The 13432-nt window shown below is 28.9% G+C and overlaps 1 protein-coding gene across 1 annotated transcript in view; it reads right to left on the bottom strand.

Annotated features, from left to right (window-relative positions):
- Window positions 1-10654, bottom strand: part of LOC107444238 (RNA binding protein fox-1 homolog 1-like) — a 298304-nt gene extending 287650 nt beyond the window's left edge. Inside the window, exon 1 of the mRNA XM_071177682.1 lies at window positions 10517-10654. The gene's annotated coding sequence lies outside the window, so the exon portion shown is untranslated. The remainder of the gene's footprint in view (window positions 1-10516) is intronic.
- Window positions 10655-13432: the final 2778 nt, after the last annotated feature.

Here is a 13432-nt window from a genome sequence, read left to right as displayed (position 1 = left end):
TAGTACAAAACTATATATATATAAGGGGTCATTATTACCAACTTCAATATATTTCTAAAGCTTTTATCGCTAAAATATAATGTAAAAATATGGACTTTTAGTGATATTTAAGTCACTAGAAACTATAAACTTTTCAAAATTCATTGAAGTAAAACACAATGAAAATTGGATTAAAAAGTATCACACCCAGTCTTATTTTATTATGCAATTTTCAGTTTCATATGAAAATTTAACTGGTTCTGGGGCTTTTAGTATCATTTTAACTGTGGAGTACCACAATGAATTCATAGATTTTAATGTTAATACATTTTTAATGCTAATAACCTCCACAACCACATAATCCTCCACAATAATCCTCCGCAATCACGCTTAAAATATATATCGAAATGTTTACAAAATATAGAAAATAAAATATTTTTTTGTATTTTTATTAAATAACTTGCTGCAGTTATGTTATTCTTTCTAATGTTAATTTGATATTACATATCCGCTTAAGAAAAGAAACCCGTATTTTTTATTTGTATTCAGCAACATTGATGTCGAACCTCATTTTTGCATTATGACAAGATTTAATTAAACTGTGATTTGCACTGCATTATTCTGCTTTTTCGGTACTTAAGATTATTACAAAAATCTTTCAATAACTTAATTAAAATTTCTTCATGGGTTGTTGAAGCATTTTTATATTATTCGAAAGCAATCAATTTCGCATTTGGCTATTGTATTCCTAAAGCTTTGTGAATCCTTTATCTGATTTTTTTCTCTCGGAAATGCGAGATATAAGCGTTGTCTTTTTCTTATTTTTTTTGAACGTAATATCTTTTAGAATAAGTAGCAAATTATGAATATTTAGATAAATAGCTCATTAAACCACGTATTAATTTAAATTTAATAATAAAGATCACACAACTATTTATTGAACTTTCATTCCATCTAGGAATTAAAATGGTTTTTAAGACTTTCCCTTAAATAGATTTCAGTTATACTTCCTAATATCTATTCAATTATATTTTTAGATATTAACAAAACCTTTACCGTAGTCACTATTTGCACGGTTCTTTAGCTAAAATCATTCATATTTATCATAACAGAGTGTAGTAGAAATTTCTCTTGAGCATTGTCATTATATTGAGAGAGGAATACATCAGAGATATAATCAAAGAAAACTTTCATGCTTTTTTGAGACTCTATTTTTCTAAAGTTTGCGAAATAAATATGAGCTCATTTAAAAATTTGAAAACATATTAAATGCACAAAATAAAACTTATTAGCACGTATTTTAGAGAGTTTCTTATAAGACATGCATTTTATATATTTTTGTAACTCTAATTAACTGTCGGACTAAGGAGCCATCTGGTATCCAAAAACGCCCAGTCTTAACGTCAATAAATTCAAATTTATAGTTAAGAATAGTGGTAAAGGGTAACTTACGAGCACGACAAGAGATCTAAAATTTGGCGAGTTATCGATAGATAATATAGCCAAAACTAATTCCGACCCTCATTATTATTCTGAAATTTTAAATAATCTGTCTACAGCGTAATGACCAGAGAGACCAATAGAATTTAACTGAATCCTGCAACTAAAGCATTTTTTGTGGTTAGAGAAAGATAACAGATTAAGGAATTAAGAGCTAAAAATAGATTTTGATGTTCGATTTAGTCGCGACAGTGAATTAATGAGTTAAACATTTATATTGGATTAAAAAGTTATCCGTTATATTGGTTGTTAAGAAAAGAATATAGGTATTTACATTCGCTTTCTATAAAACGTGATAAAATTTAAATATTTGATTTAATTTAAGTATAATATCAATAAGAATAATTATAATATTAAATTTGCGAAATTAAATTAATTTTACAAGCTTAGAAATATGTAATGCCTGTAATGGCATCGCATATACTAGCGAAATATCTTTTGCGTTTAATGCCGATTTTATTTAAATTAAAATAAAATAATTATTATTTCATTATAATATATTTAATCACGAAATTGTGTAACAATAGTTTTATGCTGCAACATTAACAGTTTTATGCGAATAGAATCCTACGTTTCTTAAGATCAATGTGTACCAATTTATCAGTTTTGAAAATGAATATAGGCAATTGTATAATGCAGATCTTTTTCTCATTCTCTTGCTGTTAATCACGAATTTGTGGAGCCTTGACCTACATGACGCCTGAATGCGGGATCGTCTTATTCTTTTATAATACATTTGTTAAATACCCTTTCTCTGAACGGGATGAAAAAAAATAGGCACTAGTTATATCGGTATTGAGAAAAACTACGAAATCCTGAGCAAAACGGAAAGACATATACCAACATAATTAGAAAAGCTAAAATAATTAAATATTTTAATTTTTTAATATATATACATACAACAAAATAAAAAAATACAAAAAAAAACACGAAGAAGATTAAGAAAAACAATAAGTTTTATTTATTGCGCATAAGCTGCAAGTAAACAGATCTTATTAGATAAGTTCAAAATGTAGATAAAACAAAGGGAAATCACAGACATTTGAAAAAAAAGGGGGGAAGAAAAATAATAAAAAAAAATAGCAAGCAACTGGGGAAAAATTATTTATGGTCAACTTCTTTAAATTATCCAGTATAATATTACCTCGTTATGCAATATAATTTACCCCAACCTTGGTAACTAACAAATCAAACGCACTTCAACAAAGCAGTAAAATCGGCACTTTAAACAAAACTCCTCTAGTTACGCTCAATTTGCGCTTTTGTTTTCATATTTTGCGAACTGGCAATCTTGTTATGAAAATATTTTTCAAATCATTCTTGAAAAATTTCTCGGTCATGTAAGTACATTTGAATTCGCTACTTGCGTTATAGCTTATGTTTAATTCTGTTTCCTCTTTTTCTTTTATTTTATTTTCTGTTTTTTCCGTGTTATTTTTACTTATTGTGTTCTATTTTATTTGTTGTAATTTCTGTAAAAAAATTTTTTGAGCGCTCCTTACACTATTGTATTGATATNCTTCAACAAAGCAGTAAAATCGGCACTTTAAAACAAAACTCCTCTAGTTACGCTCAATTTGCGCTTTTGTTTTCATATTTTGCGAACTGGCAATCTTGTTATGAAAATATTTTTCAAATCATTCTTGAAAAATTTCTCGGTCATGTAAGTACATTTGAATTCGCTACTTGCGTTATAGCTTATGTTTAATTCTGTTTTTTCTTTTTCTTTCATTTTATTTTCTGTTTTTACGTGTTATTTTTACTTATTGTGTTCTACTTCATTTGTTGCAATTTCTGTAAAAAACTTTTTGAGTGCTCCTCACACTATTGTATTAATATATTTCGCTTTGGCTATGTTGATACAATAACAGAAAGCACTCTTTTTTGCGGATATAATCGTGTGGGCTGATGAAAAGATTATATTTATTATTTTCCGGATTTTTGAAATTTTTTTAATCCCCCTCTTTTTTTTACTTCATATGTCTGTAATTTCCTTTTGTTTTATCTTCATTTTGAACTTCATTTTGAACTGTTTGCAGTTTGAAGGGAAAAAAAAGATTTACGATTTTTAACATATTTAAACTTGAAAATTTAATTTAAAGAGTGGATTTCCTTCTCATTTAAATCCAGTTGGGTGACAAACGGAGAAGACTGATTTATAGCGTTATCTCGTTACCTGATTATTCTTCATTCTTTCTGTTCATTATAACTTACAACTTTATTTCATGAGTAATTTATATTTTGGTTTTTAATGGAATTGTGACATTGCTTTTACCAACTGAACGGAACATAAATTCACCCAGTATTTCTGTATTGCTTAAATCCTATATCTGTAGACGTATTTAGAAGCCTGTAGTTAGATGTTGTCAGGTACTTTATAATTATTCTTAGTTTTTTAATGTATATTTTTTAACTTGTATGCTAAGAGATTTATATTTTTATCAACCTAACTAGCTAATAATTTTTAAATAAACTTTGATTATTATTTGCATTTCGTAAATGCTTCAATTATTGTATAAATTGCAAAAAAAAACGGAAACTATTTTTTTGAGATTTTCTTTTACAATATAAGTATTTGATATTTAAAATTCTTCAAAAACTAAATATCTTACTCAAACCAGAGTTGGAATCATTTTGATTATCTTTTGAAAACTAGTTGTAAGGGTAAATGTAGTTAACTTTTTATTGCCTGGGGAAAGTTTTGACTGTAATCCCTACATGCTCTCCTTCCGAATAAACAACTTTAGAAATGGTCAGCCTAAGTGCTTTATCTTGTTTGGACATGATCACGGTTAGTCCAAGAGATATCAGCTAAGATAAGCGTGCGACAAACTGGCTGATAAAAGTAAACGATTTGTAAGCAAAACATTTCTCTTCAAAAAAACGGTATTAACTTTTTTTTCTCTATAAGCATTTCTTCTGGATAATATATATTTTTGTTAAAACTTATACCCAAGTTTTTTTAAAATTTTTTTGCGTGTTTTGGGCAAAAATTATTTGCAAATTGTTTAAAAATGTTTCTACACCATTAAATAATACTTTACTGAACAATTGGTTACATTTGCATTTAGTGTTACTTAAGTTTAGAGTTTTTATCCGAAATCATTTTAAAAATAAAAAATGCATGAGTATTACATTTTTTTAAAAAAAAAGCTAATAGTAAGTGAATAATTTTGAAAACATCATCGTCAGAGTCAAACAGAATGTTTTTCTCCCCCTTATTTAATTTTTAATATAAAAGTAAAATTAATTAATTTTATTTTAGTTAAGTAAAGTAACGCATTTTTGTAACAGCAAATAGTCGGCTAGGGTGGAGAAGTTATACAATTTCGGGACCAATGTTATGATGGTGCTAATATGATCAGCATGTGATAAATCGCTTTTACATTTCAGTCAAACTGCTGAAACTGGGTGGGTTTCAAGCAGTTTCTGACGATCAAAACTCAAACTTTCACACTAATAATTCAGTTCCTTTCCAACTAAGGCACCAAGCCTAAATTTTTATAAAATTCTCTCTATAATTAACGAGTTAGAGGCTATTTTAAAGCTTAAAAAAGTTTTTTCTATGAAACAAAAAATTATTGTCTAGAGCCGTTTAAGCATTTTTCTTAAAGAGACACTAACAACACAATGTCATCCTCGTAAAAAAATAATAATGGATATATGAATCAGTTGCTCACACAGGCACATTTACTTGTGACGTAACTACCACTACGAATATTAAACATCAAATCACTGGTATATAGGACATGATAACTTGATTCAATCACAAGGTACCTTTTGATAGATGAAGGTTGGCATGGTCGATATCTCCGCTCCCACATAGGTGACCCGAACGTGATTTGAACACGCAGTAACGCCCACTCCGTTGGATGATCCACGTTGAACAGTTGACTTGCTACTTGTGACTGCGACATAATCAACTTCCTCATGCTGTTGCTGCTCAGTCTCGTCTCGATCATACACAACGTCAGCTTGCATACACTCGACTGCTAAAGGCAGTAGAGGAGCAAACACGACCGTAAAGTTACTACATCTCTCACATTCAGAACTCAAAAACCCACCCGGTCACCTTAAAACCAGCTCTTCCGATACTTTCACAAGTACAGCAACTATAGTGGTAATCGCTCATCGAATTCTATCCCTGATAAAATTCTGGTGGGAGAGCTCTTTTTGGTGTGGGAAGTTTATTGCTTATTTGGATTGATCAACATCTCCTAGAAGATATAAGGCCTCACCACGGATCAATTTAGTACGTCCAACGTAATGAACATAAACTGCGTAGTGTTGGAAAAAAAGAAAGATTTACTATGTTCGGGCTACTATTGAGCTGTGCAATGGGAAGAAATATGAAATATTTCATAATGTTTAGACTATTAAGGGATCGGATTTAATGTTTGTGGTAACCAGTGCTGAGGCATTTTCTCTTCTAAGAGATATTAGACTGATGCTTGATCATTCGTTACGTTTAACATTTGTTAACATTAAAATCATAATTTTTTAAAAACAAATTACTACAATTAACATAAGTTTGAAAACTTAATATTCTTTTAACATTTTCCAAATGTGTTTAAATAGTTTTAACATCAATTAAATTTAGGATGCACTAAATAAAATATGTTCAGGTATTCAGCGGTAGATAATTCTTTCACTTGGAGTGGCGTATAATATTTCTAAGATACCTTCTTCTGTTACAGCACTTATAATGAATAATCTTATTTACAAGTATTAATTAACTATGTGTAATTTAATTAATATTTACGATAAATTTTATAATAGGCACGCCTCATTTCTCTTTTTAGAAGAAAATACATCACTATTTTTTTCTTTTTTGGAAAATAAATATTTTATGTAAAAAATTCAAAGAAATAATGTATATGATGTTCGATGAATTTTAAATTTTTTTCTGGCGTAAGTTTTTAATAGAAATATGAATGCAGTTAATTACAGTTCTCCATAAAGTAGCTGCATTATTCTAAGGTGTCGCGTAGATAATGGAATTGTTCTACACAGTGCTTGTAATTTATATTTCTTTCCAAGGTTTTGATAATTATTAATTTATAATTATTAATTAATATTTAAATTTTTGAAACTGTTATTCTTATAATGTCCAAAAAGTTTATCTTAAACAATTATTTCCAACAAAAAATATTAAATAAATAGGCATCATCAAACAGTATTTTGGATATCAAACAATCTTCATAAGCGTGCTATTGAGAGCATGGAAACATCAACATTTGTTCCAAAATTTTAAAAGTTGTTGAAATTCTACTTTAAATTGAGTACCACATAAGGAAAGAAATTAAACTTAAAATAGACAGCAAATAAATGCACTTGATCTATGCTGAGATCGAACCAACAAATCAAAATTAATTTAAGCGAAAGCAACAACCAAAATTAATTTAAACTCTTAAAAAATTTGAAATATCTAGAGCAAGGATAATAAAAAGTATTAAAAATAAAATGGAAATGATTTATATATTAATTTCTATTAAAATGCCTACAGTACCGTTTATTTTAGTTTCCCCAAAGTAGAATTTTATAGCGTTTTATGTCAGTATCACATTATACTACAGAATTAAAATATGCCACTCATGCATTTTTATACAATACTACAGATAAAAACTGACTAAATAATCTTAACGCAAGTTTTAAATTTAAAGTAAATCTTAACCATTGTTTTACAAAAGGTCTTCATGTTTTCATATATTTTATACATAAATAATTTGTTTTACATAATACATAAATAATTATTTAATATATTGTTTAGGCTAATCCGGGTTTTCATTATTCCATTCCTTAATTACTTTTAATGCTTTTGAAATATTAATTAAATACTTTTTCCAAGACTATTGCTTACCAGCTGTAGACCTTCTTAATTAAATGTCTAGACTTTTTAAGGAAATATTTTCAAATAATCAGACTAGTTACCTAAAATAAAGCCTCTTGCTTTTATAATAAAAATTATTTATTGTAAGAAGTAATTTCGAAACTAACAGGGATTTACAGTCTTACATTGGAACTAGTAATTTAAATTTAAATATAAGCTTAAGTAAGCTTATAAGCACACTTAGTTTAAATATAAGTTCACGCAAGATTATAGGCTCACTTAATTTAAATATAAGATTTATATAAGCTTATAAGCTCACTTAATATAAATATAAGATTATTTAAGTTTATAAGCTCCAATAATTTAAATATAAGCTTATTTAAGCTTATAAGCTCTCTTGATTTAAATATAAGCTTAGGTAAAATTAGTACTGATTCGCAAACATACTCGCATATCTGTTTAAAGCTAGTGATTATTTTAATTATAGTTCTTTTTCTAAATTTTCAGAAATTAAGTAAAATAAAGTGTTAAACAAAACAAGAGTCATACAGAAAAACGATTACAATCAGAATAAAACAGTGCTCATCAAACACATAGCATAGAAAAGATTCCTTTTAAACAGGAGTAAAAAAATCAAAATCTGACTAATCATTTGTAAAGAAAGCAATGTTGAAAAATTTAAATCCTTTTTGATTGCCGGAGAAAATATACAATCATTGAAATCCAAGCCCTCGAACTTCATCAGGCAATAAAAGTGGTTTTAGAATTTTCCACATGACCTCCACTGTAATTCGCCAGATTTAAAAAGAAAATTTTCCCCCCTATTGAATTACACACTCTAATACTTTTACTTTACTTAATAATTTTACATCTGGACCAGAATTCAAAAGTAATAAAATTATTTTAAGGATGAATTTTACCTTTTATTTTTTTAAAGAAATGAATATAATATATAAGCAGCGAGTAGTTGTTTTAATAATATTTGCAGCCATTTTATTTAAGGGAGAATTTTTAAATTTATTGCATTAAAAACGCTATTATATGTTCTAGGTAATAATGTCTTATGAATCTCAATAACCCTGTCAAAACTGAGGTGTTTGCTTGAATGTAAAGATGGTCATGGAAACAAGTAGAGGCTGAGTTTAACCAAATTCAAATTGTGTTATAAACTATGTTTTACGCACAAAATGTACAGAAAAAGATAAATTAAAATCCTAAATAATAGCTAGAGTGTCTCTGAGTCCTGGAACTCACAAACAGTAGTTTCACTTGAATGTTTTTTTTATTGCGGAATCGAAGAGTTGGATTGATCGAATTCAAAATATTTTTTTTTTTTTTACATAAAATGCTAAATGCATGGCGTGATGTAGTGACTGTCTTTTACATGTAGGCCTTGCCAAAGATAAATGCATTAAAATGTAAACATTTGAGGTCACGATTAATATTTTAGATGACTATAAAAAAGCTTTCGAACGAAAATAAGAGAACAAGCACAAGGAATGAGGGATAAAAATAATCAAACCAACCTAATTGCCTGATGAAATCGAGATGTGTTTTGAGCAACTGCGTTTGAAATTCTTCCTGTCACTTTTGGTAATCAAACAGGTTTTGTTGTTCAGTATTGACCCGTTAGATATTAAAAGCGTTTTTTCCCGATAATTTTAGTATTAATTTACAACTCACAAATCGCATGCTCTTTTTAACTTAATTCTTGATAAGAATTCTGAAAATACACATAGTATCAAAACGGTTATTTCGAAACACAATGTATAAATCGATACATATGTAATTTTATTTGAATTACAAAGCATTGGTCTATTTACAATGATGACTATCTAAGTCGTTTTAAAAGTAAACGTTCTTATTACACTATTTAGCGTATATTTCTTAGACTCTTAACATCTATTTAAATGATTCAGTTAAAACTGAATTATAAAATTGAATGTCATTTCACTCTTTTATTTTAAATATCCGGAGAAGCACATTCTATCTATAAATAAATTACTACATTTACCTCGCTAACTCAAACGCAATTTTCGAAATCGGTGTTCCTTGTCACGCCTTATAATCTTTTTAGTATAGTTTTCGCACTAAAAATAGAAATTTAATAAAGGTAATGAATGGTTTGATTACAAGCTTTAATATCCAGAATTGCGTGTTAGAACCAATAAAACTTTGAATTGCGCAGAACTAGGGGAATAAAACTACAGTTCAATTTCAAAAGCGAGTACATTATTATACTTAATGATCCTCTGAGTTATAATTATGAAATGATATTTTTGATTGAATAAAATATATTAACACTTTTTTAGTTGATTTCAATACCAAATTTCTTCTAGTTTGCTTGACTCTAAAGTAGATTTTACTTATTATTATTACTTATTTTATTAGTGAAAATGAATATTAGTGAAATAATGTTTTAAGTTATGCCTATTTAACAATTTTGAATAGCAACTCATTTTTGGAGAGAAATTAATTTATTTAAGATTCAAAGAAGTTTTATATTTTGGAAGAAATCAAAATTTTAAAATTACATTTAATTGTTTGTTAAGAAATAGCACTTTCATTGCAGCAATGACTCATCTTTGTCCCACACTCTGTGCTTAGAGTTACGAGCAGCACCAAAATTGACATAAAGCTCAAGTTCCTTCAAAACTTAATTATTTTACTCTAAGAAATGCTAATCAACAAAAATCAATAAACATATTCACTAATAAAACAATAGAGTCCCACCCTCACTAAAAATCTCCAATACAGCAATTTGTCCCTCACTCTTCGCTTAGAGTTACGAGCAGCACCAAAATTGACATAAAGCTCAAATTCCTTTATAATTATTTTACTCTAAGAAATGTTAACTAATTTCAATGAATAACCATATTCACTAATACAGCAATAGAGCACAGCGAGTATTTCTGGAAGACGAGTTATCTCGTCCGTCGCAATAAAGGTGTTAATATGTGTGATTGGAATGAAAAAAATAGTTTTTGACTGAAACCATACACTTTACAAAACTAATCTAAACTATGCAGTAATCACTAATCATCAAAATTGTCATTGTATTCGAGAAATCAGTTAGACAATTGATATTCATTTATTTGAATGTGAAACACTTTTTTATGATTTAGCGTATTTCTTTAAGCTGAAATAATTATTTTCAATTTTGAATTTTAACTATTAAGAGAATTATTGTTCAAAAAAAATCCTTACCTTTTATTGCCTTTTGAAGAGACAGATCATATTTAGCTGTTGCATTTTCCTTCCCAGAAATTACCAAGCAGTGTATAACCAAAAAAATCGTAGGTTCTCCTTCAAAACTGTTTAAATTTTTAAAATGGAGTCAGCGCCAACCATGCGCTTGTTTGAATATTTTCAAAATTAGATTGGAATCAGAACACTTTAAATTCTGTTTATAAAGAATTAAAATTCCCTAGCAATTAGAAAAAAATGAAATAAATTCGAAGTATGAAAACAAAAATCCTCGAGCACCATCTCCGATACTTTCTAATTGTATTTATTTATTTAATTTTAATTATTTACTGCTCCGACAAACATTTGCAAGCTTCTTTGCTTATAAGCCCTTGTAAGGAAGACATACATTTCAATTAAGAGAACATCATAAGGATACAATCAGGATTACGATGGGGTTCGAACCTGCTATCTCTACGCTGCAGAGCCTTTTGGTGCGGGTATCTCTTAGCCTAGAATACCCCTGATTTTTTATACATGCAGGTGTATGTGCTAAATTACGTAGGTATGGCTTATTAACCTTTGTAAAGTAAAATAACTTATAGTACAATTCAGTAAAATGTAGCATTTTTAGCCAGCTACCTCCATTCAACAGAATGTTAGGTGGGTGATACCAATCAGCAAAGAATTCCCCCTACTTTTTTATGTGCTGTTACAATTATTTATTGTTAAACATACATATACAGGTTTGTATGCTTTATACATAGATCGACTTGTCAAGTTTAAGAACATATTAATGCAATTTAATTTATTTATTGGTTGGTGCACATGCCTGCAGAAATCTGTGCTCAGTTACATGCGTTTGGCTCATGTATATCGAAAGACAGATAATATAATTCAGAGAAGTACAGCACGATGATAAAACTGGGTTACAGTGGGATTCCAATCAGCTACATCCAGGGTACGAATAGGTTACTGAATTAGCGATACCTTTCGTTCAAGGACTCCCCTAAATGCTGTCTTCATTTATAACATATCAAATCTGTCTATTCAATATAAAGAATAATCTATAAGCTTTCGGTAATTAGCAAAAAAGATTAAACACACAAAAAGCAAATGTACCAAATAGTAAAGTGAAATGGATACTAGAAAACTATGGGTTTCTAACGCCATCCTTCAGTGAGTTCCGTGGAGCTTGTTTGTCAATTACAAAACGTTATTTACTAGCCCCGATATTTATTTATTTATTTTTACACATACTCATGCAGGCTTGCGTGCACAATTAAATGAGCGACTTAAAAGCCCTTGTCAAGAGGATGGACAGATATCACAATGTAAGCCCTTGTCCAGTTGAAGGACAAAAGAGAAGATCACATAGACACATAGACTGGAGTAGAGTGATATTCGAACCTGTTACTTCTGCCTTTCAGAACATTTGGTGGGCAGAAAAACCACTCGACCAGAAAGGCCAGTAATTTATACTTTCTTAATTGTAGTTGCTGTTGTTGTTGTAGCTAATTTACATCACGCTAGAGCTGCGCAAAGGGCTATTGACGACGGTCTGGGAAACATCCCTGAGGATGATCCGAAGACATGAAAGCAGAAGTCATTTTCTTTAAATGGTTATTATAGTTATTTCTCCCTTGTTCAGAGGGAGGGGCTTAGAGAAAATAGTTAATTACATGGCAGAATCNCATGTCTTCGGATCATCCTCAGGGATGTTTCCCAAACCGTCGTCAATAGCCCATTGTGCAGCTCTAGGGCGACGTAAATGAACAACGACATTCACGTGGTTTCATATTTATTAAAGAAAAAAAAGAAAATTTTGTTTTGAAATAATTCAAATTAAAACGATGGATTTAGAAGTAAATTAGCTTCAAAAGATTGATTTAAAACTAATGGGCTTAAACATGAAGTACTGGGATGGGATTGCCATATTAAGGAAGAAGAGTTACGACGGGTTAGTGCTCAGAAGTCTTTGAAAGTAGAAAAAGTAAGCATGGAAAAACTAATTGAGGCAGAGAAACTAGCTAATCCACAATAGAGTATTAGGGTTACGTCGGGTGTTCATTGATAGCCGCCCTCAATGTATAACTTTAGTACATATTGGCCATAATATGCACATTAGTGGGTCTCAAATTAATATTTACACAATGAAGAAGCAATACTACTATCCAGTTTTGTGGATTCACAAGTGAGAGAGATAAAAAGAATAAACAAAAACTTTAAAATAATTTTGTCTTCTGAGAATAGCAGGTATTTTTTTATTAATCACTACCTTAACTCCTCTCTATTTCCTTCAGAAAACTAAATTGATTTTGATGTTTTTTGTCCAATTTCAGTCCTCAGCTGTTACTTATTAGATTTTTAAAGTAGTTTAATTTCTTTTTACTTAAATATTTGTTTGAGAAATTCATTTGCTGATATTTTCGTACCATTTTAGTCTAAAAAAGCTGAAAATATATTTTACGGACCAGAACATAATGATTAGATATTTGAAAAATTATAATTGGTCCAAATTTTCTGAATTACAGAAAACGAAAAAATTAGAAAATTTTATTAATTTACAAACGTAAAATTTCTTTAACTATTTCTCGTAACTGTCAGATTTTTTTGATGGATTTTGTAAGTTAATTGGGACAGTAAAAATCTTTTCGATTGGTTCAAGAAACAAGTATCAAAAGTGATTTCAGAAAAATTTTATTAGCTAAGAAATTCTCATTCTGTAATATTTATAGCTTGAAAAATAAAAATAAATAAAACATCTTAAATGTGAATGCTAAGCAAATATCACCAATCAGCTTAACTCAATTTGAAATTTTGCAATTAAAATTAAGTTCTTTTTACCAGAAAATTGGCAAGTGTTGATAATTTGTGGAATTTAGAGCAATAAGGTAAAAAAATAATATAATAAAATAAAATATAATTTAATAAAAC

This window comes from Parasteatoda tepidariorum, chromosome 2, assembly GCF_043381705.1.
Source record: "Parasteatoda tepidariorum isolate YZ-2023 chromosome 2, CAS_Ptep_4.0, whole genome shotgun sequence".
NCBI lineage: Eukaryota > Metazoa > Arthropoda > Arachnida > Araneae > Theridiidae > Parasteatoda > Parasteatoda tepidariorum.
This window is presented reverse-complemented; position numbering and strand designations above follow the sequence as displayed.